The sequence below is a fragment of the Malaclemys terrapin genome, chromosome 9, assembly GCF_027887155.1.
Source record: "Malaclemys terrapin pileata isolate rMalTer1 chromosome 9, rMalTer1.hap1, whole genome shotgun sequence".
Lineage (NCBI taxonomy): Eukaryota > Metazoa > Chordata > Testudines > Emydidae > Malaclemys > Malaclemys terrapin.
In genome coordinates, this window is record NC_071513.1 from 28,710,562 (window position 1) to 28,737,822 (window position 27,261).

The 27,261-nt window shown below is 39.9% G+C and overlaps 1 protein-coding gene and 1 long non-coding RNA gene across 3 annotated transcripts in view; one reads left to right on the top strand and one right to left on the bottom strand.

Moving 5' to 3' along the window:
- LOC128843372 (connector enhancer of kinase suppressor of ras 2-like) overlaps nucleotides 1–27,261 on the top strand; it is a 530,962-nt gene that overhangs the window by 124,539 nt on the left and 379,162 nt on the right. The window lies entirely within an intron of this gene.
- LOC128843373 (uncharacterized) overlaps nucleotides 1–27,261 on the bottom strand; it is a 236,307-nt gene that overhangs the window by 15,072 nt on the left and 193,974 nt on the right. The window contains exon 1 of one of the 2 annotated variants that reach the window (XR_008446236.1): nucleotides 16,452–16,538. The exons of the other annotated variant lie outside the window; for it this stretch is intronic. This is a non-coding gene — a long non-coding RNA (uncharacterized LOC128843373). Of the gene's footprint in view, nucleotides 1–16,451; nucleotides 16,539–27,261 lie in introns of those variants that run through there. 2 annotated transcript variants of the gene reach the window in all.

The following is a 27,261-nucleotide window of genomic DNA, read 5'->3' on the forward strand; positions in this document are numbered from 1 at the left end:
GAAAGTGAGGGATCATTGTCCAGGATGGGTTGTAGATCACTGATGATGCATTGGAGAGGTTTAAGCTGAGGACTGTAGGTGATGGCCAGTGGAGATCTGTTGGTTTCTCTTCTGGGCCTGTCTTGGAGCAGGAGGCTTCTGGGTACACGTCTGGCTCTGTTGATTTGTTTCTTTATTTCCTTGTGTGGGTATCGTAGTTTTGAGAATGCTTGGTGAAGATCTTGTAGGTGTTGGTCTCTGTCTGAGGGGTTGGAGCAGATGCGATTGTACCTCAGTGCTTGGCTGTAGATGATGGATCGTGTGGTGTGACCGGGGTGGAAGCTGGAGGCATGAAGGTAGGCGTAGCGGTCGGTGGGTTTTCGGTATAGGGTGGTGTTAATGTGGCCATCGCTTATTTGTACAGTGGTGTCTAGGAAGTGGACCTCCCGTGTAGATTGGTCCAGGCTGAGGTTGATGGTGGGGTGGAAGCTGTTGAAATCATGGTGGAATTCTTCCAGGGTCTCCTTCCCATGGGTCCAGATGATGAAGATGTCATCAATATAGCGTAGGTAGAGAAGGGGCATGAGTGGACGAGAGCTGAGGAAGCGTTGTTACAGGTCAGCCATAAAAATGTTGGCATATTGTGGGGCCATGCGGGTGCCCATAGCGGTGCCACTGGTCTGGAGGTATATATTGTCACCAAATTTGAAATAATTGTGCGTGAGGATAAAGTCACAGAGCTCAGCAATAAGTTGTGCTGTGTCATCATCAGGAATACTGTTCCTGACAGCTTGTATTCCATCTGTATGTGGGATGTTTGTGTAGAGAGCCTCTACATCCATGGTGGCTAGGATGGTGTTTTCTGGGAGGTCACCAATGCATTGTAGTTTTCTCAGGAAATCTGTGGTGTCACGGAGATAGCTGGGAGTGCTGGTGGCGTAGGGTCTGAGTAGGGAGTCCACATATCCAGACAGTCCTTCAGTGAGAGTGCCAATGCCTGAGGTGATGGGGCATCCAGGATTTCCAGGTTTGTGGATCTTAGGTAGTAGATAGAATAACCCTGGTCGGGGCTCTAAGGGTATGTTGATTTGTTCCTGTGTTAGAGTAGGGAGTGTCCTGAGTAGATGGTGCAGTTTCTTAGTGTATTCCTCAGTGGGATCTGAGGAAAGTGGCCTGTAGAATTTGGTATTGGAGAGTTGTCTGGCAGCCTCCTTCTGATAGTCAGACCTGTTCATGATGACAACAGCACCTCCTTTATCAGCCTCTTTGATGATAATGAGACTGAGCTTCTGAACTGAGTAAGGCCTGTTACCATGAGTGAAAAATTACAGGATCTAGTCCAAATTTATTAAGACTCTTATTTAAAAAACTTTCTACCAATAATCTACTTTTAATATAATTTCTTATAGCTGGCTTGATTTATACTTGAGAGTTGATATTAAGAAGCAAATAACCTAATGAAATTTTCACTGTCCTTTTTATACTATCACAGTGAAAAAGGAGAATATGAATAATACCTCCAATCCAGATAAGATATAAAATAGGTTTAAAAAGTTATACTGTAGGACGTAATGAACATCATTTAGCTGATAAAAACCCAGCTCATTTCTTAATGGCTTGGCCAGAAAAAGTCCCAATGTCAGTCTTTTGGTACAGCTGCTATCTATGAGGCCTGAAGGGCCTTATTTTTGATTCTGAAGTCCACTAAAGGGTAGTAGCACTTAGCAACTCTAGGCTTTATATGCTGTAAATTAGTTAAAACCTCTTCATTTGGTTATCAGCTGGTAGACACAGTGGTAGGGTTTGTTATCTATAGACGGAACCAGACCTGGAAAGATTCTTTTTAAGCATTTTTCACAAAGGAGAAAACAAAACACACACAAGCCACTTTCTGTAATTCAGTCATGCCTCATAATTTATATTTGTTTAATCATTTACATGATCTTCAAAATGTATATGAACAAGCAGCTTATTATGTTTGCTACTAGTAAAATAAGTATATTTATCAATTATGTTTTTAGTAATGAAGATATGCAACTGTGACCATTTAAAATTATGGTGCAAAATAAATCCGCTAACACAGCTGGATTCATCTTTCTGACTTTCAAGTGCTAACCTTCTTTTTCAGAGTCAATTAAGGTGCAACTTGTAGAACAGTTGTGTTTTTTTGTTTGGTTTTTTTTGTTTTTTTTTTTTTATCCATGCTGAGGCAAGCTGTGAAGTGTGGTATGCTTTTCCAAATGATCCATAATTAAAGTGCAGACTGTAACTAAAGCTACCTGACAAATCCTCTTATCCCTCCAAAAAAAAGTGTTTAGAGTCCTGGCTAAAATGAAGATGCAAATTGCTACCTACTCTGCCTATACAATCCTCTTAGCATAGAAGCACTGGGCTTCCATTTCTGGATAATTAAGAGGCAAGTTGTAACTCACTCTTCGTTAAATCCTCTTAGTGGAGAAGCAGTGTGTGAAATTTTGCTGTGGTCTGTAGAATTAACTACTACAAGCTACATATGCTCTTTGCCTTGCCTTTGCTTGAATTTTCCATGGGCCTGTGGTTTAATTAATTACTCCAAGCAGTCCTGCTCATTTAGCACTTCCAAAGTCTGCAGCGTCCACTAATAGGAGATCTTTGTAACCCCCTAATCCATTTCACACTCACTTCAGTTCATGAGGATATTAATTTGTGGACTGGAAGCTGCTGTTAGAGAAAACATTTCCTTTACAGCTTTGTCACCATGATACTTGCCTAAAAGCTGTTGGTGTTTTCATTGTCTATGACAATATATATGACTGGGAAGGAGAGAGGACATTTACGACTGGCTTCTGACCAACATGGAGTGGTTATTTGCAGATACATGTTCAGAGAGGTGGAAGCAGCCACGTTTACATTCTAATTCTGAGAGTACCGTCACTGGGAGGAAATAGTTCCAATCACAAATGACACTACGCATTTTCATCAAGCCTCAGCCAATCAATAACATCCTACTTCATTTTGCTAAATGTATTTACTCTCAAGTTATCCCTATTCAGATCTACTAAAATTACATTGCTGCAAACATGCAGCAACTAAAAATACAAATGATTAGCAAATATGGAAGCAGCTCCTTTAGAGGTAATACTTGCAAGATTGGGAACATGAAACAATTGTTAAAAATAGGAAGAGCCCACCAGGCCTGGTTCTCTTTGAAATATATTAATCCAACTTTCCTCTTTTTCTTCTCCTCTAGAAAGAAAACTGTGTTGATTAACTATATTTGTTGTTTGCTTTGCTCACTCCTCTCATAACTTATTTTATTACCCTTTGCATAAAATAGTTCTGCAAAAGTTTCCCATTTGATCTCGTTTTTTCTTTTTAGAAGGTTCCTGGGATTTTTTTAACCCCAAAGAGAGCATTAGTTATTTTTATTTATTGTTTCCAATCTTTTGTGTGTATCAGTTAGGATTGTGGTCCCAGTTCTGATGAGTGTGGTTCCCAACTGCTTGGCCCTGCTTGGAGGTTAGCTGTAAAAAGCTTCAGTCCTCTGGTGAAAACTTAAATTTGTCTTAGTTTATGAAAATTTGATATTTCAATGCATCCTACTTGTAACACACAATAGTTTTTAAAGTATTTTACAATCTGACTTTATCCTTTTGTTCTGAATTATACTGAGTACTCTCAAAAATTACGGGTCTGGTCCCTTAATTGGCTGAAAATAGAAAGATGAATACATCTCATGCAGCTGTAAACAAATCCAAATCTATTCAGATTGAAACACTTTACGCTTTGTTTTTTATTAGGAAATTCTTGCTAGTTTCTTGTTTCCTATAAATATTTAGGCTCACGCAAGGGAAGTTCAGATCAAAAGCCAACATATTTGCAGTCAAGATTCAAAAGGCAAATATAAGAATCTAAAACATGCTAACAACACTTCTACATCATGCAGTTTTATTTAGATGTGAATCTAACACTGCACTTAAAGTGGTAGGCAATAAAGCTTTCTAACCATAATTCCATTTCAATAATGGCAACCGTAATCATTTTCTTTGGCATCAACATATAATATAAACCTGATAGAGTTCAGAATGAAGACTGGTTTCCCAGAGGCTATCTTACTTGCCTTTAAGAAGTAGGATAAAACTGGGCCCCTGTAAACAGAGCAAAAAAGTGCTTCTCTCTCCATGGAACAGATACTGGTTGTTTCTTATTTCTTGATTTACTAATTTCATTCAGTTTATAATAACAATAATTATTACTGGGTTAAGGATTTTTCCTAGCAGTTAATGACTTTTGGAGGAATCTTGACTCATAACTGAGTCAATCATTAACTGCCAGCACTAACTCCACCAAACTGCTTTAAGTAAAGTATGTAATCTAGAATTACCCAGGCTTTGGGATCTTTTATTTATTATTATTATTTATTATATTTTACAATTTGTATGGTCATGACCTATGGCCTATGGCTGTATGCATTATATCTTCCATATTTCACTGAAATCAGTGGAACCGCATCATCTGTAAGCAGGTATCACATGGTTAATCATACCAAAATGTTAGCAAAATTGTAGACGAGTAATTATTATAAATAAAGTTGCAGGCAGTCTATAAGGACCAAATTCTGGCTGTTTGTGCATCTGTGGTACAGATACTACAACAGCTTCCTAATAGCCTCTGAAGCTGTATAAGCAAATCTAAGGAATTGTGCATTTGGGGGAAGAATATATGAACTGTGTGGAATCCTGTTGCCTCTCCTTGCTAAGGAGAGTCTCACAATTTCTGGCCGTCTTGGGCAGTAGGGTTGACATTTAGGTGTCCTAACGTGAGCTCCTAGATACAGTGGTGAGAGATAGAATATAAGGATGGATACCTTGTCTAGAGCAGAAGGGCAAAATCTCACTCCCTTTTGGTAAGAACATCAAGTGGGTTTTACTCTCCTTCTGACTTTTAGGGGTTTTTGTAGGAATTGTCAGCAAAGTCAACACAAAGATTAGTAGTTTGGCATCAAAGCATTTATAGTGATGTTGCTTTTTGATCCCTCTGTCTGCTGTTCCTATTATCATACAGCAGAATTTGGCAACTACTGTATTGTTCACCTGCTAATAGAAAAAATGAGCTAGATTTAGACTATCCTGTTACAGGTTTGTTTTGCCCCAGTGCTGACTGGTGTTGCAGTAGTAAATCCGGCTCAGCACAAGCAATGCAGGTTCCGATGTCTGTAAGTTCTTGACTGAGGTGCCAGTGGGCTGAATCTACCGTCTGTGCCTTTTTTATGGCTGAACCCCTCAGCAACTGAATCCCATCTAAATTTAACACTGAGCCTCAGTGCAACAGCATCATGAAGACTTCAGAAAAATCTGTTAACTGGCTGCCCACTTTCCAGCAGGCAAGGTGCCATTTTTCTTGGAATTGAAATATGGACAGAAGATTTGCATCTCACCTATATTCCATTGCATGTTTGTGGGAAGGCTGGTGCGGAATCACTTGTAAGTGGCCTGATTCTTGGAAGACACCAAACTGCAGTTTCTTGAGTCAGGTCTCGACACAGTCAAGAACAACTTTCTCTTGGAATTGTGAGGTAGAGGGACAGGCTGAGGCCAGGAGAGGAGAAGCAACCATCAGACCGACCAAATCTGTTGGAGGAGCATTTGAAATTGCCAGGATATGATCTGGATCAGGTTTTAGTCCAGCCTGTGAAATTGTATGCCCCAGAAAGGAGAGTTCAGTTTGTCTAAATTTGCATTTGGACCTATTGAGCTTGAGGCATGCTTTGCTGATGCAGTTTAGTACAGAGTGCAGGTTATTGTCATGCTCCTCAGTAGTATTTCCAAACACAATAATATCATCCAAATAGCACTGAACTCCATGTTTATTCTTCAGAATCAATGACATCATTTTTGTAAGGCACTTGGGGCTGATGCGAGACCACATGGAACACGTTTAAAACAAAATAGTCCCTCGTGTAATAAATGTTGTGAAGTCTCTGCTATCTTCATGCAACATAACCTGGTATGCACTCTGCAAATCAAAAGTAGAAAATATCTTTGCTCCACGGAATTCTGCAAATACTTCTCCTATGTGAGGAAGAGGGTGGCTGTCAATCACAATAGCTTTATTTGGCTCCCTTAAGTTCACACAAAGGTGAATGTCTCCACCGTTCTTCTGTGTCACTACTAAAGGTGAAACCCATTCTGAGGAGTTAATCTCTTCAATAATGTTCTTTTGAACAAGTTTTCTAAGTTCCTCTGAAACAGCTTCCCTGACTGAAAATGGTAAACGCTGTAATTTCTGTCGTACAGGCATCATATTATTCCGCATTTTAACTTTATGCAGAAACCCATAAGCACAGCCAAGTTTCTCCTCAACCTGGAGTTGGGTCCCAGCTGGAACTGGTGTGTGTACCGCAAGAGTGTTTTGCTGAGGAAGATCAATTTGTCCATTAACTACCCTGAGATTTAAAGCAGCTAATAAATCTCTGCCAAGGATAGCAGTGCCTTTGTGGACAATGTACCACTCCACAGTTACACAGCAATCACCAAAAGTAACTATTGCTGGCTGGCAGCCATGTACTGGAATATGGTTTTGCAAATAGCATACCAAGTGAAGTTTGGGTTCAGTAAGAGGCACATCTTAAAGTAATGCAAATAGATGGAATCGGGTAGTATAGATACTGCTGAGCCAGTGTCCAACATTAGCTGAATAGAGTGTGATTTGCTTGAGGGTATGGCAGAAACATTTACAGTGCACTTTATCTGTTCTGGAATATGTGCAGAAGTGATTTTGTCTACACTCAGCACAGTAACATCTGGTATTGTAACTGCATGCACCCTGTTGATGGAACTGGCTACTGCGACATACTTTAGCAAAATGCCCAATCTTTTTGCAATGATTGCACTGAGCTACTTTTGCTGGACATCCTGTGTAGTTTGCAAGATGTTGTGGGGATCCACAGCGAAAGCATGCTTTTACTGTATTTTGCATTTGCTGATTCAGTGGCTTTTCATTAGTTTTCCTTTTGCAATTGTTTGTCTACAGTGATAGTGAACTTTTCTGCAAAGGAGTCACAGCCTGGACTGGGCCTCCTGCATCTTTGCTCGTTATTTTGGCTTCAGCTGTAGCTGACTCAATCTGAGTAGCAATGGTTATTGCTTTTTCTAGTGTAAGTTGTGGTTCTAGAAGTAAGCATTCTCTTACACGAAGCATGGTGGTTTTCTCAATGAGCTGGTCTCTAATCATCTCATCTGCCATATTCCCAAAGTCACACGTTGCAATCAGACTCCTCAGGGAAGCAATATACTGCATTATAGTCTCCCCTGGTTTCTGCTCACGCTGGCGAAATCTGTAGCGATTAGCTACTACATTCACTTTTGGCACAAAAAAGTTCTTTAATGCAGTGAGTGCAGTCTCATATTTATCATCTGCAAGGGGAAAAGTATAAAATATACACTGCCCTTCTGCTCCAAGGCAGTGGATTAGCAGAGCACACTTTCTTACTTCAGAAATCTCTGTAGCACTGATTGCAAGCAGATAAGTCTCAAACATATGGATCCAGGCAGTTAAAGCAATTGGAGGCTCACCTGGGCTTTGCAGAAAGGGTGCAGGTGGATTCAGAGGCAGAAGATCCATCCTCCTCGCCAAAATGTTGTATCCACCACGCAAGGTATTAACAAACTTTAACAGAACTTTATTAACAGCGGAAGTCTCTTCTCCAAGCTGTAGCAGCACACCCTGTAACTCTCCCAGCCTCCTCAACTCCTCCCCCCTCCTTCCTGTTTCCTGTCCTTTCAGACTCCCAACAGCCAGTGCTCCCAGTTCTAATAATTACAAGCAGCATCTAAACACCACAAGTGGCTAATGCCATATCTTTGGCCCCAGAAAGGTGAAAAGAAATCAAGGTCTGTGGTGATCAGCTCAGGGAGGAGGAGCAGAAAGCCCATTTACATGAGCTCCCCATTGGCAAGGATATCCTCACCTCACTTCTTCTCCTCTCCTCAGGAACCAGGTTCAACCACCCTCAGAACTGGTCAGCTTTGTTTACATTATCATATGGGGAACCAGTTCCTTTTATAACAATGTAAACCGGGCCCATGATTTTCTTTAGTGAGCCTATATTTTGTATCAGAGGGGTAGCCGTGTTAGTCTGAATCTGTAAAAAGCAACAGAGGGTCCTGTGGCACCTTTAAGACTAACAGACGTATTGGGAGCATAAGCTTTCGTGGGTAAGAACCTCACTTCTTCAGATGCAAGTAATGGAAATTTCCAGAGGCAGGTGTAAATCAGTATGGAGATAACAAGGTTAGTTCAGTCAGGGAGGGTGAGGTGCTCTGCTGGCAGTTGAGGTGTGAACACCAAGGGAGGAGAAACTGCTTCTGTAGTTGGATAGCCATTCACAGTCTTTGTTTAATCCTGATCTGATGGTGTCAAATTTGCAAATGAACTTGAGCTCAGCAGTTTCTCTTTGGAGTCTGTACATAGCAGAGGGGACTGTGATGGTGTTGCTGGTGTAGATATGTGGGCAGAGTTGGCATCGAGGTTTGTTGCATAGGTTGGTTCCTGAGTTAGAGTTGTTATGGTGCAGTGCGTGGTTGCTGGTGAGAATATGCTTAAGGTTGGCAGGTTGTCTGTGGACAAGGACTGGCCTGCCTCCCAAGGTCTGTGAAAGCGAGGGATCATTGTCCAGGATAGGTTGTAGATCACTGATGATGCGTTGGAGAGGTTTAAGCTGAGGACTGTAGGTGATGGCCAGTGGAGATCTGTTGGTTTCTTTTTTGGGCCTGTCTTGTAGCAGGAGATTTCTGGGTACACGTCTGGCTCTGTTGATTTGTTTCTTTATTTCCTTGTGTGGGTATCGTAGTTTTGAGAATGCTTGGTGAAGATCTTGCCCACTTATCTACACCAGCAACACCATCACAGGACCTAACCAGATCAGCTACAACATCACCAGCTCATTCACCTGCACGTCCACCAATGTTATATATGCCATCATGTGCTAGCAATGCCCCTCTGCTATGTACATTGGCCAAACTGGACAGTCACTACGCAAGAGGATAAATGGACACAAGTCAGATATCAGGAATGGCAATATACAAAAACCTGTAGGAGAACACTTCAACCTCCCTGGTCACACAATAGCAGATGTAAAGGTAGCCATCTTACAGCAAAAAAACTTCAGGACCAGACTCCAAAGAGAAACTGCTGAGCTCCAGTTCATTTGCAAATTTGACACCATCAGATCAGGATTAAACAAAGACTGTGAATGGCTATCCAACTACAGAAGCAGTTTCTCCTCCCTTGGTGTTCACACCTCAACTGCTAGCAGAGCACCTCACCCTCCTTGATTGAACTAACCTCGTTATCTCCATACTGATTTATACCTGCCTCTGGAAATTTCCATTACTTGCATCTGAAGAAGTGAGGTTCTTACCCACGAAAGCTTATGCTCCCAATACGTCTGTTAGTCTTAAAGGTGCCACAGGACCCTCTGTTGCTTCCTATATTTTGTGTTGGACCTGAATCAAAACAGTGGATTAAAAATGCCCATAAATTCTGGCAAAATCTGGATCCAAGCTATTTCAATTCAATTTACATTTCTGATTTTTTTTTTTTTAATTTTTATTGAAATCTTTCAATATCTACTTTCTAAGAAAAGTGCTTGGGGTGTAATCTTAAAATGCCACTTGGGTAAGTAGAAGTGAAAATGGAATAGAGCAGTGCCCAGTGTGGCTCTCTGAAGAGACAGAGCTGTGTGTGTTGTGAGTCAGGCGCAGCATGAGGATACAAGTGCTTGCCTCACAGTTGGCAGAAACCTTGCCCCTTTAAAATAAATATCATAATGACACAGAATCCGTGCCAAAGCAGTCTCAACTCTGCCACAGTATCTCCTGGAACTTGAAAGCACATAATCAAGTAAATGGGAGCTAGATACGTGCTTGCTTTTAAAATCATCTAGCATTGCTGGCTCATGCCTCAGCCACACTTGTTTCAAATATGGCTGCAGGCTGCTGTTGTATTTCTATCAAAGAAAACAGATGTAGCTTCTGAAAGGTTTAAAAACCTTTATTACGAAGGGCAAGTGCAGCCCCTTCTGTATTTCATCATTTGTATGGAAAATGCAGCTGGTACAACAGTAGCAGCACCACTCACAAAACTACAGATTAAGATTGCTGTGAAATGTGACTCAGCAAAGGGTATGGACTTGTATCTGAAAATGTGATGCACCTTGTACGTGACATTTGTCTTCCAGAACCAGCTTTAAGATCAGTTCTAGTTTCTGGCAGACTTTCTGGAAATGATATTCATTAATCTCATGATACATCATGGCCCAACAATTCAGAAGACCTGTAGCTTCTTCCTTTTGTCATTTTGATTTTAAAAAAGGTAGGACTTCATTCACTTCAGTCTTCATTTTTTCACTTATATAATGCCAGGCAAATCACTTGCCTATTAACAAGTGACAGGAAATTGTACAAAGTTGTTTCTTGTACAACTTAAAATTGACATTTGTATATATCAGACTATTAAAAGCAAATGCTAGATTGTAGGTGGGGCTGGTTACACCACCACAACAGGTTCCATTATAATCCTGTTTTCAATTGTTCATGATTTAGACAAAAATGGCCATGACAGGGCACTGGAACTGAGAACAGTGAGCTTGTGTTTCTTACACTTCCAATGATGCCTCTGCTGGGCATGGATAGTATGGATGAGGAAGCTAATTCAAATGCAGAGAAGATAAGGGCTGGACTAGAGGCTGGAAGAGAGTGGAGGAAGTAGACTGGGACAAGGATCCTGGGGGTGGGACTAGAGCTGGCAGGGGGTGGGAGACTGGGAAATGGGCAGCTAAGATTGGAGCTGGCGATGCAAGGGATTAGGAACCTGTGGGTGGGAGGGAGGAGGAGTCCGAGCTCTTGAGGAACTAGGGTCCATAGGAAGAACTGAGACTGGCTGGGCAAAGAGACTGGGACAAGAAGCTGGGGTGGGGAGGACACTGAGATTGGACAAGGAGGCTGGGGAGGGCAGTGGGTCTGGTTGTTAGTGGGGATGGGGAACATGTGGTAGAAACAGAGGGCTGGGAAGAGGGAAAAGAGATCAGATTAAGGGCCAGAGGGGTAACTGGGATTAGCTGGGCAAGGAGATTGAGAATGTGGGGGAGACTTGGACTTTCTGTGGTGGGACTAGGACTGGAATGAAAAACCGGACTTCTTTTCAAAGAGGACTAATGCACAAAAAGCAGAAGTTTGAAAGATGAAGTTTAGCATGGCCATAATCCTCATTGAGGATTTGTGACCTTTCTTTGTTTGAGAAATTTATTTTGATTTGATGAATCTTATAGCCATTTAATATTATAGCTTGAATACTCATTTTTTATTATTAGGAGGTAAGTACTTAAAGATGGACACAATGGACCTTATCCAAGGCCCACTGGAAATCTTTCCATTGACTTCAATGGACTATACATCAGACCAAATGTTCATGCACTTAATAAAAATGCATTTTTAAAAAATCTTTTCTAACCTACTACATTCTACCCAAATGCTAGCCAATTTATCTCTTCTTGTTCCTCCAGTTATCTATTTTTTAGGGGGAAAAAATTAACCGAAAACTATATTCTAAAGCCTTAAATCAGTTTAAGATTGACCTAAAGTTGTAAATTTAAACTGGGGAAAAAAACCATTAATAACTAAAAAAGGCGTAAACATTCAATTGTTCCCTAGTACATTTTCCTGAAACGTATTTTATTGAAAATATCTTTTGATTGGAAAACAGTTTTCACTTTATGTAATTGTCACCCATTGGACACTGCTGCCAGATATAAGGCACTGATCATGTTTAAGGTTAGTTGCAAGAACAAAATGAAAATTAAGATAAAATCAGAAATGTGCTCAAATCCCCCACTAACCAGATGATAGACTGCTTTCAATGAAGAAATTAAAATGTTTTTTAAATTTATTTTTTCCCTCCTTGAAATCTACTAGTACTTCCTGGATTGCTAAAAACATCACAGAATTCACCATTGCTACATTTGTCCTGTGTTACATTGCCCCGTGACTTGTATTGGTCTGATAAGCAACATTAAAAGGGGTATTCAGTACCTATTTTGGGGCTAACCTTATAATCAAATTGTGGTCCCCCTGAATCAATGGAAATTTTTCCATTGACCTTGATAGCAATAGGGTTAGTCCTTTATTCTCAAAACACCAGCATGTGAGTAGTCCCACAGAAGCGCCTAAGTGTTTGCACGATTGGATCCTTAATTTTCAATGTAGCCTTACATTTCACCTTAAAATTAAAAGAAACGAACAATCAAAAAAGTCCTTTTTATGGTTGCTAAACATCCTTTTCACTGCTCACCTAGACTCTTCCTGAGTGTGCTTCTGACTTCTGTCATGTCTTGGTAGATTAGTGGTGCTGCATAATCTTAATATATATATTCAGAATAAAGTTAAGATTTATAAAAACACCCTGATTTAGAATAAACACAACAATGCAACCATCCTCTCGGTTTCCATGTTACAGAGGCTGGTTTACTTTAAACTGTAATATATAACGAAGTGTGGTGATTTAACAAACGTAGACACTATATTTAATGTTCCATTGCACAATTGGGTATTTCACTGCATTAGAAAGGTGGCATTGCTTTAATATCTAGGTGGTTTGGTATTTTAGTAAAATAGAGCGTATGGTTGTCTAGACATTTGTATTCTGCAAATTGTGTTTATTATTGATGCTCTCTCTCCTCCCACTGCTGAGTTTTGCTTGGATGCTGTAACTGGACTTGGATATTTCCTGGCATCCGTGCTAACTTGGGTAAACCAGAAGCTGTAAATACTGTTCCACTGAGCAGCTTCCCCTCTCTTTAAGCACAGACACTGAATGCAGGCATTTTAATAACAGAACATATCATTTTATAGGCAGTTTTCTATCAGCAAAATCACCTCCAGTGGGAATTCCTGTTCCTTAAATGTCATACTTTTACCTAGGACTTTGTTTGTTTTATAGAGTTGATTTTCCCCGCCCCCTCCCCACCTTACTTCTCAGTCCATCTCCATTGGTGTCCTAGCAGACAACCTAAGGGTTTATTGTCTACAAGAGGACACTCAGGAAAACTAATCCAAATTAGTTAAAGGTGTGAATTTAAAGTGGATTAGTTAAATCACATTAAACCCCTGTGGATATTTTTATTCAGAATTGAAGTGGCCTTAATTTGATTTTGCTTAACATTAAAATAAATCTAATTTAAGGCAACTATAATTCTGAATAAGAGCATCCACACAGGGGTTTAATGTGGTTTACCTAATCCACTTTAAATTCACACCTTCAGTTAATTTTCCTGAGTGTCCCTATGTAGACAACTCCTAATTTCTTTTGTTATGAATTTGCTTTTCCTCTAAGGATTTGAAGATTTACTCCGTTCATCTCCTTTGTTTAATGCCAGCAGGAATGTCTGCTTAACAAAAAAAGATTCATTTTAATTGTCTAATTTCATTTTCAAAGTTCTCTGTAATGCCATCCCCATTAACATTTTTACCCATTATTCTTGCAATCTGTTCTGCTCCCTGTTTCTCACCTGTCATCTCCTATGCATGTGCCTGGTTCATACCTATTTTCATGCTTCCCCATAGCTTTAGAAAATGCTTCTTCCTGTTAACCTATGCAAAGTGCCTTCCTCCTCTGCTTTCAAAAATTCCATTTAAAATCTCTATCTAAAGTGTTCCAGCTGAAATACCCATTCTGTGATTGTTCTGTTTGGTTTTATTATACCCCATATGCTGTTAGATTGCAAGGTCTTCAGAGCAGGGGCATATGTTTGGCCCATTTCACCTACTGTACAGTGTACAGTCCAGTTTCTAAATGTATTTACTGGGCCAGGATATCCCTCTCTCTTTCATTGGAGCATATCAGCTTCATTACAGCTAATCTAAGCCTCTGGTTTACCTCCTGGATGCAGACAAACTATACTGATTTGCTAGACACTGGGTAGAATTTTCAAAGCACCTAATTGATTCAGGAGAATGAGTCCTATTTTCAAAAGTCAGATGAAAGTAAAAAGGCCTTAGGCTTCTAAGTGCCTAAGTCACTTTTGAAAATGGCAATCTGGTTCCATAATCACTTAGGCATTTTTTGAAAAAAATCCTCTGTCAAAATGTCTACTCTGCAAACCTGGCATCATGCTCATACCAGTTATTGCCATCACATTACAGTCCACACTTCCCTCTGAGACCCTGTCTGGCTTTGCTTCCACCATCTATTTAAGGTCTTCCTTTACAGAAGTCAAAAGCTTATTATGCTTATTAAACAAAGTAGTTTTGGAATTTTTTTTCGGTATCCCCATCTTAAGAAACTGTGTTTCCTTCCTGATTTATGTGATGTAAGGATTGTACATAGGCCTGGTTTATACATAAAACTTAGGTCGACTTAACTATATCACTCAGGGCTGTTTAAAAAAAAAAAATTCACATCCTTTGCAACATAGGTAGGTTGATCTAACCCCTAGTGTAGTGAACTAGCTACTGCCTCTCAAGGAGGTGGATTTACTACAGTGATGGGAAAAACCCTTATGTTACTGTAGTGTCTACACCACAGCAACATAGCTACAGTGGTGCAGCTTTGCTGCTGTGGTGCTTGTAGTGTAGACATACCCTCGGATGGAATAAAGAACACAAAGAATCAAAGGTGTTACCACAACCCTGTAACTGTCCAACATGAAACAGCTTTAAACACGGTTTCTGGTTTGGTATGCAGAGACCTCAGCCTGCTTAGTACCATGGCAAATTCATGATAAATCCTTTAAAACCTTTTATTAAAGATACAGGAAAGAAGGAAAAACAGTTAAAATATTTTAAATGTAAAGTGTCAAGTATCAGAGGGGTAGCCGTGTTAGTCTGAATCTGTAAAAAGCAACAGAGGGTCCTGTGGCACCTTTGAGACCAGCAGAAGTATTGGGAGCATAAGCTTTCGTGGGTAAGAACCTCATCTGAAGAAGTGAGGTTCTTGCCCACGAAAGCTTATGCTCCCAATACTTCTGTTGATCTCAAAGGTGCCACAGGACCCTCTGTTGCTAAATGTAAAGTGTTAGCTAAGGCTTTCATTTTAACATTCCTTGTTCATTTTCCCCTGTAGCTGGAGAGTTTTTAGAAGGGAACCAGTGCATTTAACAGTTATTCAGGTGGTAATAATTGTCCCTGCTGAATTTCATTGAGATGGGGTGGAGATACTGCTGTTGCTGTTCAAGTCCAGTCCCATTTCCTAGACCGCAAAACAACACCAACCCATGCAAAGGGGGGAGAAAGAAAAGAATAGCAAAGGTAGATGCTACATTTCCTGTCTCTCGTATTGACTCTTACTTGCAGTCTCACTGCTGGAAAAATATAGGCATAGCCACATGGTTTTATCGCTCCAAGACCTAGTAAACTTGTACCAGCATCGATCTGTTTAAAGCATTGCTTTTAGCTGCCTCTCTGGTCAGAGGTTACAGCAGTGTTGCAAAATATACAGTCTTTGCTGGCTACACCAGACTTTCCTTTAGACAGAAGGCAAAAGGAGAGGGATAGGAAAGAGAAATAAAGTGGGAAAGGAAAAGAACAAAAGTGTGTCTTTCTGTCTGTCCATCTTTCTCATATCCCAGGTTGTGTGTGGGATTTAGCTGGAGCCAATGAAGTGGCAATGTCCCCTGGGTCCCTCTTTTTGGCCTGGGTGGGTCAGGACATGTCTAAGGATTAAGATGAAAGTCTGGGGTCACAGGAGATGGGTGTGGCAGTCAGGGACGGGGCTATGTTCTGTCCCAGTCCTCTGATGCCCCAGAAACTGCTCAGACCCACTTTTTTTTAGTGTTCAGGCTGCATTTTATTCTAAACTCTTCCACCCACACCAGCACAATGCTACACTACAGTTTTAAATCCCTACATCTTTCAGCCCTTCTGGCTCTAGGAAGCTCTTTCATCTTCCCCTGGACTCCTCTTCCTCATAACAAACATGTCCTTCCTGACTTCTACCAAGTTGTTCAGCTCAGGGCTCATCAGTTGCTTACCTTCCCCAGCCTCTCCTTCAGATTAGCTAATTATTCAACCAGTCATCACAGGGGGAACCGAGGTGACCGTGATCAGGGGGCTGACCCACCTGTCAGATCTCAGTACTCTGTCACACAGCTGTAATGGTAAAACTCGCTGCAGCAGTTGTTGGCAGACAGCTTTGTCTGTTGCTAATTTCCCCCAAAAGATTTTGAGATATCTATATATCTATCTATATAGATATAATATAAAATAATCTTTCAGTCTCTTTTGCTGCTTTTCCCATCAACACTTATTGTGACACTTTCCGACAGCTGAGGCCCCATTATTGTAGCAGGCCTTTCTTTTGAAATAGCTCTCTTCCTGCTCACTTGTGTGTGGGTCAGGCAATCACCATTGCCTGAGCTGGAACTAACTCTTTTTTTTTTTTCTTTTCTGTTTCTTCTCCTGTGACACTCATCCACCTGTCGTACAACTTCTCATACTCACAATTAGTAGTGAACATGCCTGAGCTAGAATTCTTTTTCCTCAGATTCCACTTCTTTGAGTCAAGGACACAGTGCAGCCCAAGTGCAACGGAGAGAGAGAACTTTTTTTTGTGTGCAGTTAAAAATAGAGTGGAAGACAGTGCAGCAGATTTCAGCACATGGTACTATATCTCATCATGGGCATTAGTCCAATCTTTCAGACGACATGTACAAAGTTAAACTATTTTATGCCCTTCACTGGTTTTAAACTGCTGCTAAGAAATGTACAATGTACATGTTACAGAGTGGAGCCAGGGTGTGAAACAACAGAACTTCAGAGTACAAGGAGTCAGGAATTGCATGTGTGGTTTCTTAACTCTGTCCCTGACTCCCTGTGTGACCTTAGGATAATAATTTGATTGTTTACCCACATACAAAATAGGGGGCATTGAGCATATTAATAAAATAGTGTTCAGAAAGTTCATGGATCATTGCATGAAAGCACTATAGTGCCTAATGCAGCAGTCAATGAGCATACAAAACACTGATTTGCTTCCACTTGGCTTCCTTTGGACCAAATTATATTCTCAATCTAGACTATCTAAGCCTATCATTATTTTATTATTCTTAGCACTGTCTCCCCAATAATTCAGTTACTTGGAGGAACTAGTGATTACCACAATAATAAAGCACTAGTTTACTGATAGCTGAATTCTTAATTTTGCTAAAATGCCATACTCAGAGAAATTCATAACAATATAGGATAGAAAAAACTGGAACTCAAACTCTAATCCCTAGGTGAATGGTTAAAGCAGAGAGCCACCCAAATGAAATTCTTTTTTGTATGCTTACTACATGCTGTCATGTTATGAGACAGCTTGGTCCTTTGACAGTGAATTTCTGTATTCTTCCATTGTCAGCTGCCATACTGTTTGCACCATTAAGTAAATGTCTTCCAAACCATGCCCCAGAGAGCTATTACAGAGCAGTATGAGTCATAAAAACAGCAGATTTTGCTTTTCTGTCATAGAGTATACCTGGCATAAAGGCACATTTAGTGCAACCAGCTACACAATTTCCTTATCATGCCGTGTCACATTTGTTCAGTATTTCCTAGAACAGAGCAAGTAATGTGTGCAAAAAACACCCCCTCCACCTTTTTGTGACCATTGATTTGGTTTTTTTTTTTTTTTTAAATAAAGTTGCTTAAATTGCGTTCACCTCACTTTTGTTTTCAGCACCTATTTTAGTGACCTTGTTTCCTGGCAGGCTTGTCTGCAAAAAGAATAAGTTTTAAGCAAATAGTCTACTATTAACTGAAAGCATATTTGGAATATACAATTTCAAGTGTACAGATAAGAAATCTAGTTTTAAGTTATCCAATCAGGGAACAGAAATATCACATGACCTACGTTTTCAGTTAAAAATGTTTGAATTTTGAATATTCAATGTTCAGTGCAATATTTGCAGTGAATAGTTTGTGAGCAATCCACAGGCTGAAATATGTTCACATAAAACGTTGATCAGATATTTTAGAAGGAACAAAATAAATGAAAAATATTATTTATTTGCAGACATTTCAAGAACAGAAATAAAAGCTTATTTGATATTAATAATTTGTTGTGAACAGTTTATTAACTGTATTTATATAATGCACAAACCCTTCACCAGTTTCCACAAACATGAAAGAACAAATATTTTAAGTCTTGTTGTGCATGCCACTTAAAAAATCTGATGTTGCCTATAATAAACTTTAGTTGAATTTGAATGACACATTTCATCCGAAGCTTTGTTCAGTAATTACTGTTATTACTATTCACTAGTAGCAGCTACTAGCATTCCTGAACCCAAGGTCATGGTAGCATTTTTACACAAGATTTCTGGTTTCAGATTCTGCATACTTGTAATTTTAAAAATAGATTTTAAATAGTAGATTCATAGATTCCAAGGCCAGAAAGGACCATTGTGATTATCTAGTCCGAACTTCTTGATAACGCAGGCCATAGAATTTCCCCAAAATAATTACTAGATCATATCTTTTACAAAAACATCTAATTGGATTTAAAAATGGACAGTGATGGTGACTCTACCATGACCATTGGTAAATTTTTCCAACGGTTAATTACTCTCATCGCTTAAAAAAAAAATATGCCTTATTTCCAATCTGAATTTGTCCAGCTTCAACTTCTAGACATTGAATGTCTAGAAGTTGAAGAGCCAATTCTCTGGTATATTGAAGAGCCAATTATTAAAAATGTGTCCCCCATACTACTTGTAGACTGTAATCAAGTCACCTTTTACCCTTCTCTTTGCTAAGCTAAATAGATTGAGCTCTTTGAGTTTTTTGTCTTGAGCCTCTTTGGTGTTTCATGTAGAATATGGTAAAGGAATCAATCAGCATCTTTCCTAGGAAAATAGTGGAAGGTATATCTCCTTTCTGTTAACCTGTAACTCCAAGCAAACCCATAAATATACCCAGAAGGATTAAGTTTTTGCAGCTGAAACTGTAGGTTTGATTATTGTTATCACTAAAAAATTCTATTTAGAGCAAAGTTATTCTAAGCATTTGATTCTGGCTATCACAAATTAAGAATAAAGTGTGAGTAGACGTTAAAGCAGTGTCCTGGGAAACATATTCCCCATCGGTAAAAGGGGAATAATGATCGGTACCTATCTCATAGAAGTGTTGCTAAGCTTAATTGACTATTATAAACTGGCTAGGGGTTCTCAGATGCAAGGCACTGTATAACTTATCAATTATTTTTATCAGTGGTAATAAATACAATTAACTACACTCACTTTTCACTGTTCTTTTTTTCTTTGTCTGCTTGCATTAAAGACAGGAGGTCCCCAAGGAGAGAAACAAATCCTACCCACCTTAAACCTCTGTTACCATAGTACACATTTTTGCTCTTTGTGGAGCAATGTTAAGGTTGCATAATACTTTCATTACAAATCAGTCTTCAGATGCCCATTATTTTGATACACTTTAATTGTTTATGCTGAAATTGTCCATGCTCCTTACCTACCTCAGGTGCATTTTTATTTTTAAATCTGAGCACAAGATAGTGAAGCCATTTCTATGATGAAGTTAATGGAGAAATAGGTGGCTCTGTTAATGTTTTAACAGGTCTAGGCCCTGTTTCAGCAAAGTACTTAGGCATGTTTCTCTTAACTTTAAGCACATCAGTAGTCCATTTGAACTGAATGGGACTACTCATGTATTAAAGTTATACTTGCGTGTAAGTACTTTGCTGAAGCAGGGCCCTTGTGCCTTCCAGGTATGGAGCAGGAACTTGCAATTTGCAATGAAGATATTGCTAGGGTCAGGAAGGTGCCTTTCACTGTTTCCACGTAAATCCAACCAGCTCATTTATAAGCCACAGGCCACCTCACTTCTAGCATTTCCTAACTTTTGAGAGCAACTGAATATTCTCTTAAACTAGTTTTCTGTATGGAATATTATTTATATCCACAATGAAAGAACAACATATAACTTTGCCTGCCTCCCTGTTCTTCCCCTACTCACACACTTTCTTTCAGTAACGGAGCAAAGTTGCAAGAGATGCCAGTTCAGCAGTAATATCACACTGAATTTATTTTCCCTCTAAAACCACCAATTTAATGAGCATAATATCACACATAAGAGATCTTAAAAAGAAATGTAATTACAAAAATCTAAAATAGGAAGTATTTACAGAAAATACATCACATTTACAAATAATATGAAAGATAGCATATTACTTCCTTAAAATAGCCTTAGATAAGATACCATAATAGCCCATTTTAATGTTTTTTTTTTTCATTGTTATACTGAAAGAAACTACCTCTCCTTTCCAACTCTCTCCTTTCCCTACATTTCCTCCTTGTGGTCTTCAGGGCTGAGAACACAGGTCAGCAAGCAGGATTATACATAGAGAAAGAAATGTGAAAATATGTGGGGTTTGCTGTCAAACAAATTAATTTGCTCATTACACTTAGTTTTCTCTTACAGCTTACTCCACAGGAGGCAAAATCACTGCCCTGTATGATCAAACAAATGGTTTGCTGTGTTGCTGAGCTTATGGAAAAAATCGCTTTTTCATGATGTACAACATAAACCTGCAATAAGACTGCTTTTATGACAGATTAAGTCAATAATGTTCTATATTCTGAGTCCATCTTTTCTTCTATGTAGCTTTCAACTGAATAATCACCCTTCTAAAATAGCTTTGAAAGCTATCATCTGATTGGCTAAGTGTTCCCATCCATTTACGTGTCTGTGTGTGTGTGTATACACATACACACACACACACACTATAATTTTGTGCGCATTATTTGATTAGTGACAACTAACCATTGTAGCTGAACTTTCAAAAATTGATAATCAGTCTATAAGGATTTTTTTAAAAAATAATTAAATTTTAATAATAAATTAATTCAAAGAAACTGTGATATACTGGCACACATTTAGGAGGCAGCTAAATTTGTCAAATATATTATGTCATTTATTATATGCTTAAATCTTGTGTCACATCAGACACATCCATAACAACTTGTCCTGCCTGGGGTATTCTTGTTAAAAATTTCACAAGACCAATAATGGAATGTGCAGCTGCAGTTCCCTCAGGGTAGGCTTCAGCCCTACTGGTGTGGTGGTATTGCCAGCAGCCAGTATCTATTATCCATGGTGTGTGGATAAATAAAGGTCAGTCGCCTGGGCTGTCTCCCATTCACTTTTCACCGGTATTAAGTTTGACCTGAAGTTTTTAAAATTCATGTATATTTGGAAAAGTTCAATATGTTTAAATTACTTAACACTTATGTTTACTGTTAACGTTAAAGATGATTTTAAAAAAAGACTCTGACTCTCAGATCTGCCCCTTTATAACTGCTCTTGTTTGGGAGGGAAAACTTAAAACTGATTTTAGTCTTTCGGTATTTGAATGCTGGGCTTGCCCTCATTTGGTATTTTATTTAGCTCTTTGAGGTAAGTTTAAATGTCTGTTTGGGCTGTCTGCCATAGTCCAATTTTCTGAGAAAAATCCATCCATAACTGTCAGGTCTCTTCCTTATATAAACTTTATGTAATTGTAGGGCCTCTTCCTCTCTCACTGGTTCCCTTTACTGACACAGCCATCACTACCATTCTGAGTCCTGACCTAACTCAACAAAGGAGCAACAAACTAAACCTAGGAATAGGGCTGCACCTCACACACGCACTATGAAGGAGAAGATAGATGAGACCTCTGCTCCTAGAGCATATTCCTGGCCATCTTACCCCCTACCCTTTCCCAGCTCCATCAAAATGGGGTGTGTGGAGTCACTGGTGAAATTCTACTCTTAAGCAATATGGGGTACAAAGGTGTGTTTCAAGTTTAGTATTTTTTATTCTAAAAAAATATTTAAAATGTGTTGTCTAGAGAAACAAGACACGGTATCCCAAATCTGAATAACTCTCTCAATGTCAATTTAGGAACATGACTCCCACTATTTTAGTCACATGGGGGTCTTTGCCATGGGGACACTGTGATTGGAAAAAAAGGTTAACTATGACTACTCAGTTAAAGAAAGGAAAAGACAATATGAAATAAAGCAAAACACAAACAAGCGATAATGGTTACCACAGTCACCGTCTCTTCTGGATGCTTCTCCAAGGAGAGCTTTTAACACAGATTACACTTCTGAGAGTGGGACTGCCTCTGGTGGGGGACTCGTCTCTTGGTAAGGTTCAGCCCAAAGGCTCAGATCCACAAAAGGACTTAGGCACCTACAGTGGGAATTAGATCCCCAAGTCCAAAATTTAGGCACCACTGATGTTTTCGGACCCCCACTTAAACTGCTAGCTTACTCTGGAGGTGTCTAAAATCCTTCAGTGCCTACATTTCCCCAGATGAAGTCCCACCGTTCCCTAAGTTTCTGCCTCTGGGAATTGGCATTGCTGCCTCAGTTTAAGCACCTGGGAGCCTATCTCATGCCCAACCCCAATGTGATCCTTAGACCAGGTAAAGACAGGCATTTCCCTGTCTATTTTACCTGCAGGGCCCAATCCGATAAGCATACTCAAAGCATGCCTAATTTCACACAAAATGGTGAGGGTGTGTGTGTGTGTGGCAGGGGAGTGGAGGTGGCCTCCCTTAAACTTTTAGCCCAGTGGTTATGGAACTCCTCCTCAGCCTTACAAGGCCTAAGTCCCTCTGTGGGACTTGAATAATAGTTAATCCTGTTTCAGTGCATCACAAATACTAAAACACTTTATAGATGGGCAAAAGAAGAGCTGAGCCCAGGCTGGGAAGGCGTCTGGCCTGTGAAAGAAATACCTGGAGTTTTAAGCTGCAAGCAAGAGCAGCTTGCCTTGAAGAAACTCTGCAATCTGCCTAAAACAACATTTAGGGTGAGAAATTACTGCTTGTAACCAGTTTCTTTAGTGTGTGTTTGTTTGTTTGTTTGTTTCATTTGCTGGGTAATCTGCTTTGATCTGTTTGCTAACCCTTATAATCATGTAAAATCTATCTTTTGTAGTTAATAAACTTGTTTTTGTATTCTCTGAAACCAGTTTGTGGAATTCATAACTGGGGGGCAAAAAGCTGTGCATATCTTCCTCCCCATGGAGGGAGGGAGCGAATTTTATGAACTTGTGCTGTACAGTTCTTTGTGCAGTGCAAAACAATACAATTTTTGGTTTACACTCCAGTAGGGGTGTGCACTTGAGTGCTGGGCAATTCCCTAGCTGAGCCTTCCCAGGCAGAGCTGATGTCAGTGTCTGTGTCTTTCTGCAACTGGGTGTTTCCCTAGCTGTGTGTGTGCTGGAGGAGGCTTGAGGGGCTGGCTCAGCAGGACAGGGTAAGGGAGCCCAGGCTGGTGGAACAGGTGGGCTCAGTGGTACCCCAGTACATCAGGTGGCACCCCGGGGGGGAAGGAAGAAACCCATCACACCCATCGTACAACTTTCTCCATCCCATGCCATCTGTATCTCAAATTTTCATGCCTTTTTTTAAAAATTGCACACTGTCTGCCATCTCTGACAGAAGCATGGAGCTCGCACAGCTCTGCTCTATTGTCATGAACATTGCAAACATGGGATGAACAATCTTCTGGTGTTTGGAGAGCCACAACAATGGGGGGCCATGATGATTTCTTCAAGGATAGGTTACTGAGGGACCTAGTGAAAAACAACTCAAGGTTGTTGGTGACAATCAGGAAGCAGCTGCAGATGGTGGCGTGCCACTTTGGGGCCCAAAAGTCAAGTACTGACTGGTGGGATTGCATCATAATGGAGGTTGGATGATGAGCAGTGGCTGCAGAACCTTTGGATGTGAAAGGCCACATTCCTGGATCTGTGTGCCGAGCTCACGCTAGCCCTTCAGCTCATGGACACCAGAATGAGAGCTGGATTGATAGCTGAGAGATCAGTGGTGATCATACAGTGAAAGCTTGCAACACCAGGTTGCTAATATCAGTGGGAAATGACTTTGGAGTTGAAAAATCCACAGTGGGGGCTGTTGTCATACAAGTGTTTAGGGCCATTAATGGGGAGTGGTTAGACTGCTTTGGAGTCTCAAACAGATCCTGGCTTCAGGCATAGCTGGACCTTCCCGCACTCCACTGCATGTCCCTCCTCCTCACTGTTCATGGCAGGGGTCTCCATCTTGGGTTCCACTGAGGTATCTGCAATGGTCTTCAGGGTGCTGGTGGGGTCTCCGCCAGTATATATCTCACTGTAAAAGTAGCAGGTCTGCACTTGGTATCAGATCAACTGTTGGCCCCCCTGCCTCAGTTCCTTCATTTTCACACGCTGCTGCTGTTGATTGATGCCTGTCATATCCCTTCCCCTGCACCCCCTGGGTAATCTTTTCATAGATGACCCTGCTCCTATGACTGGTCCATAGCCATACCTGGGCAGCCTCTTCTCCCCACAGGCTCAGGAGATCCAACATCTCCTGTCTGCTCCAGGTAAGAGAATGTCTAAAGCTTGTAGTCAGCATGGTTGGTTGGGCAGTTGCACACAGCAAGGGAGAGTTGCTAAATGTGCTCGCTAAGCTAGGCAATCAGGAAAAGGCATCAGAAAAACACGAGGGCTTTAAAGGAGGGGAGCTTTTCTGGGCTATATGACCGTGGGCGGTGGAGTTCAGAATTGTGACCAGAGCAGTCATTGTCAGGTACTGTTGGACAGCTAACTATTGGAGGACAGTTAGGGTCAATTCAGGACACACAGTATCTACAATTGCACTGTGTCGACCCTAGTATATCAACCATGGCTTAGCACTGTTCGGGGAGGTGGTGTTACTGTGCCACTTCAGCAGGGTACTTATATGGGTAGGAGACAAATTTTACTGTTGACACATGAACAAATAAACCGATGCAAAGCAAAATACATTGACCGAACTTGGTGGAGTAGATCGGACCAAATTTTCAGAGCATTTTTAAGGATGGGGTTTTAACTTTTTCTTCTCTTCAGTCCATTTTCTGAGACATCCCTTTAGTTTCATCAGGGTTTAATAGCAGCTGAAATTCTGCTTCCGGTAAGTCTAAGCATCCTTATATAAAGATTTTTCCAACACTCAAATTAGTCTTTTTAGGTTTAAAAACTCTAAGAACTATTTAACTTTAAAGAGTCCTTAGAAGTTTGTTTTATTTTTAACAATCCTTGAGAGGTGATTCTTGTCTTTCTGTGTTTGGTAAGGAAACTGCTTATGTTAAGGCTAGGTCTACACTGGGGGGGGGAGGGATCGATTTAAGATACGCAAATTCAGCTACGTGAATAGTGTAGCTGAATTCAACGTATCCGAGCCAACTTACCCCACTGTGAGGACGGCGGCAAATCAACCGCCGCGGCTCCCCCATCAACGGCACTTACTCCTAGCTGTGCTGGTGGAGTACGCACGTCGATTCGGGGATCGATTGTTGCGTCCCGACGAGACGCAATAATTCGATCCCCAAGAGATCGATTTCTACCCACCAATCCAGGCGGGTAGTGAAGACAAGCCCTCATTCATTCCCCTATTAAATGTCAATAATTTTATACACAAACGGCTTCTGGTATTGGTAACTAATCTAGCAAGGTTATTCAATTCCATGTTAGTACATAAAGCATCTTTTCACTTATAGCAATGATATTAGGAAGTTATTATATTAGAAGCTTTGCATTTGGATAACATTTGCAAATATACATCTCAAAAGAAGTTGGTGTGACCTTTTAAACATTTAGGGAATAAACAAAGGCTTTTTCTAAAATATTTCTCATTTATATGTATTTTTGTTAAATGAAGATTTTAGAATATTTATAAAAATTTATTTCAATAGGAAAAATTTTTAGCACCTTTTTGAGTATGTTTACCAAAGACTCTTTTCTTGCAAAAGGGGGGCAAAAAAGACCATTTTTACAACATAGTTTTATTACTTCTGATAACATCTCTACGTTCCTCTTTGTCCTAAACAGAGCATCCTTACTTTTTTTTTTAAGTTAGGACTTCTTTCTAAAACATAAATATTTTGTGAAGTCTTAACCAGACTAGCGTGTCTTCAGTTTTGATAAGGCAATCATATTGGTTGCCTGCTCTTTGAGCAACTGGTTTTTATATTTATAATCTACAGTTTATAACATTTACAACTTGCAGTTCCTATCCAATATCCATCCAAAGCACAGTTACAATAACTAATATTTATATACACCTTTCAAAACAGCATAAAAGAAAATCATATATAATGTTAAAGCAAAGTAGAAGTTACAAACTGCATCTCAGAGCCTGCTAAACATTCTTTGGGGTAATAAATAGAGTGTTATCTCCCTTTGACACTTGAAGTCTGTACCTAGATGACAAAGAAGCAAATTTCCTAGCAGTTCCTTTAAATTAGCTTGAACATTTCTTTTAATAACAAACATGTTATCCTCTAAGCATACTGCATATGAAAATACTTGTATCTCATTCAGTGAAGGTGCAAGCAAGTTTGTAATGACCTAACATTATCAGAATAAATTATAAATGTATGTAATAACCATTTTGGCATCAATACTGAGGTTTTCCACATAGCAAATTATTTTCATTATTTCATGAATTTTGGACATCAGATCTCCATGCTATTTTCAGTCTTTGATTATGAACTCTGGCTACACATATACAGACAATATAGCTGCCAGAGGGGATTGAACTGGAAGCCTTTTAGCATCAAAATATATTTTTTTTTATCTAAGATCTGAAAGGCAGTCAATTCTTGACTACTTTGTTTTTGCACTTCAAAAATAGTACATTTGTTTCTAACTTTCCTCTTTCCTCACTCTGTAGTGTGAGTAGACTCAATCACATACGATTAAAATAATGTGACCATAACAGCATCCCAAGGCCAGAGGGCAAGGGGCTCCCTGGTATCTGGCAATGAATTTCAGCTGTCTTGACCAGTGTACACCAATTCATTGGTTTCATGATCTGTATTTAAAATATGCCCTGTAATATATCATTGGAAAACTAATGACACACTGGTGATTAGTATCATTGTGAAATATATGTATTAATACTGTATGTGGAGTTATAGATGTTCTCTTATAATGTTTTGAAGTAGATAACAGGTCTGCCCAGCTCTTGAATACAAATGAAGCCGGTTTGACAAGTGACAATGGGATTGCAGTTTACATAGATGGTAAACAGAGCCATGAAAGGTAGCTACAGTCAGCATGTCCAGGTCACAAAGGAATGAGTATTTGCTTGTCTGACTAGCCTGGTCATCAGGCAGAGACAATGATTAATACAGGTAGGGTAAACAAAGCCACCAAGAGAGCAAGTGGGGAAAGGTGGTGACTTAACAATCTCCACTGGGGATGGAGATGGCACCCGCATGTAGCCTTCCTCTTGCAGCAG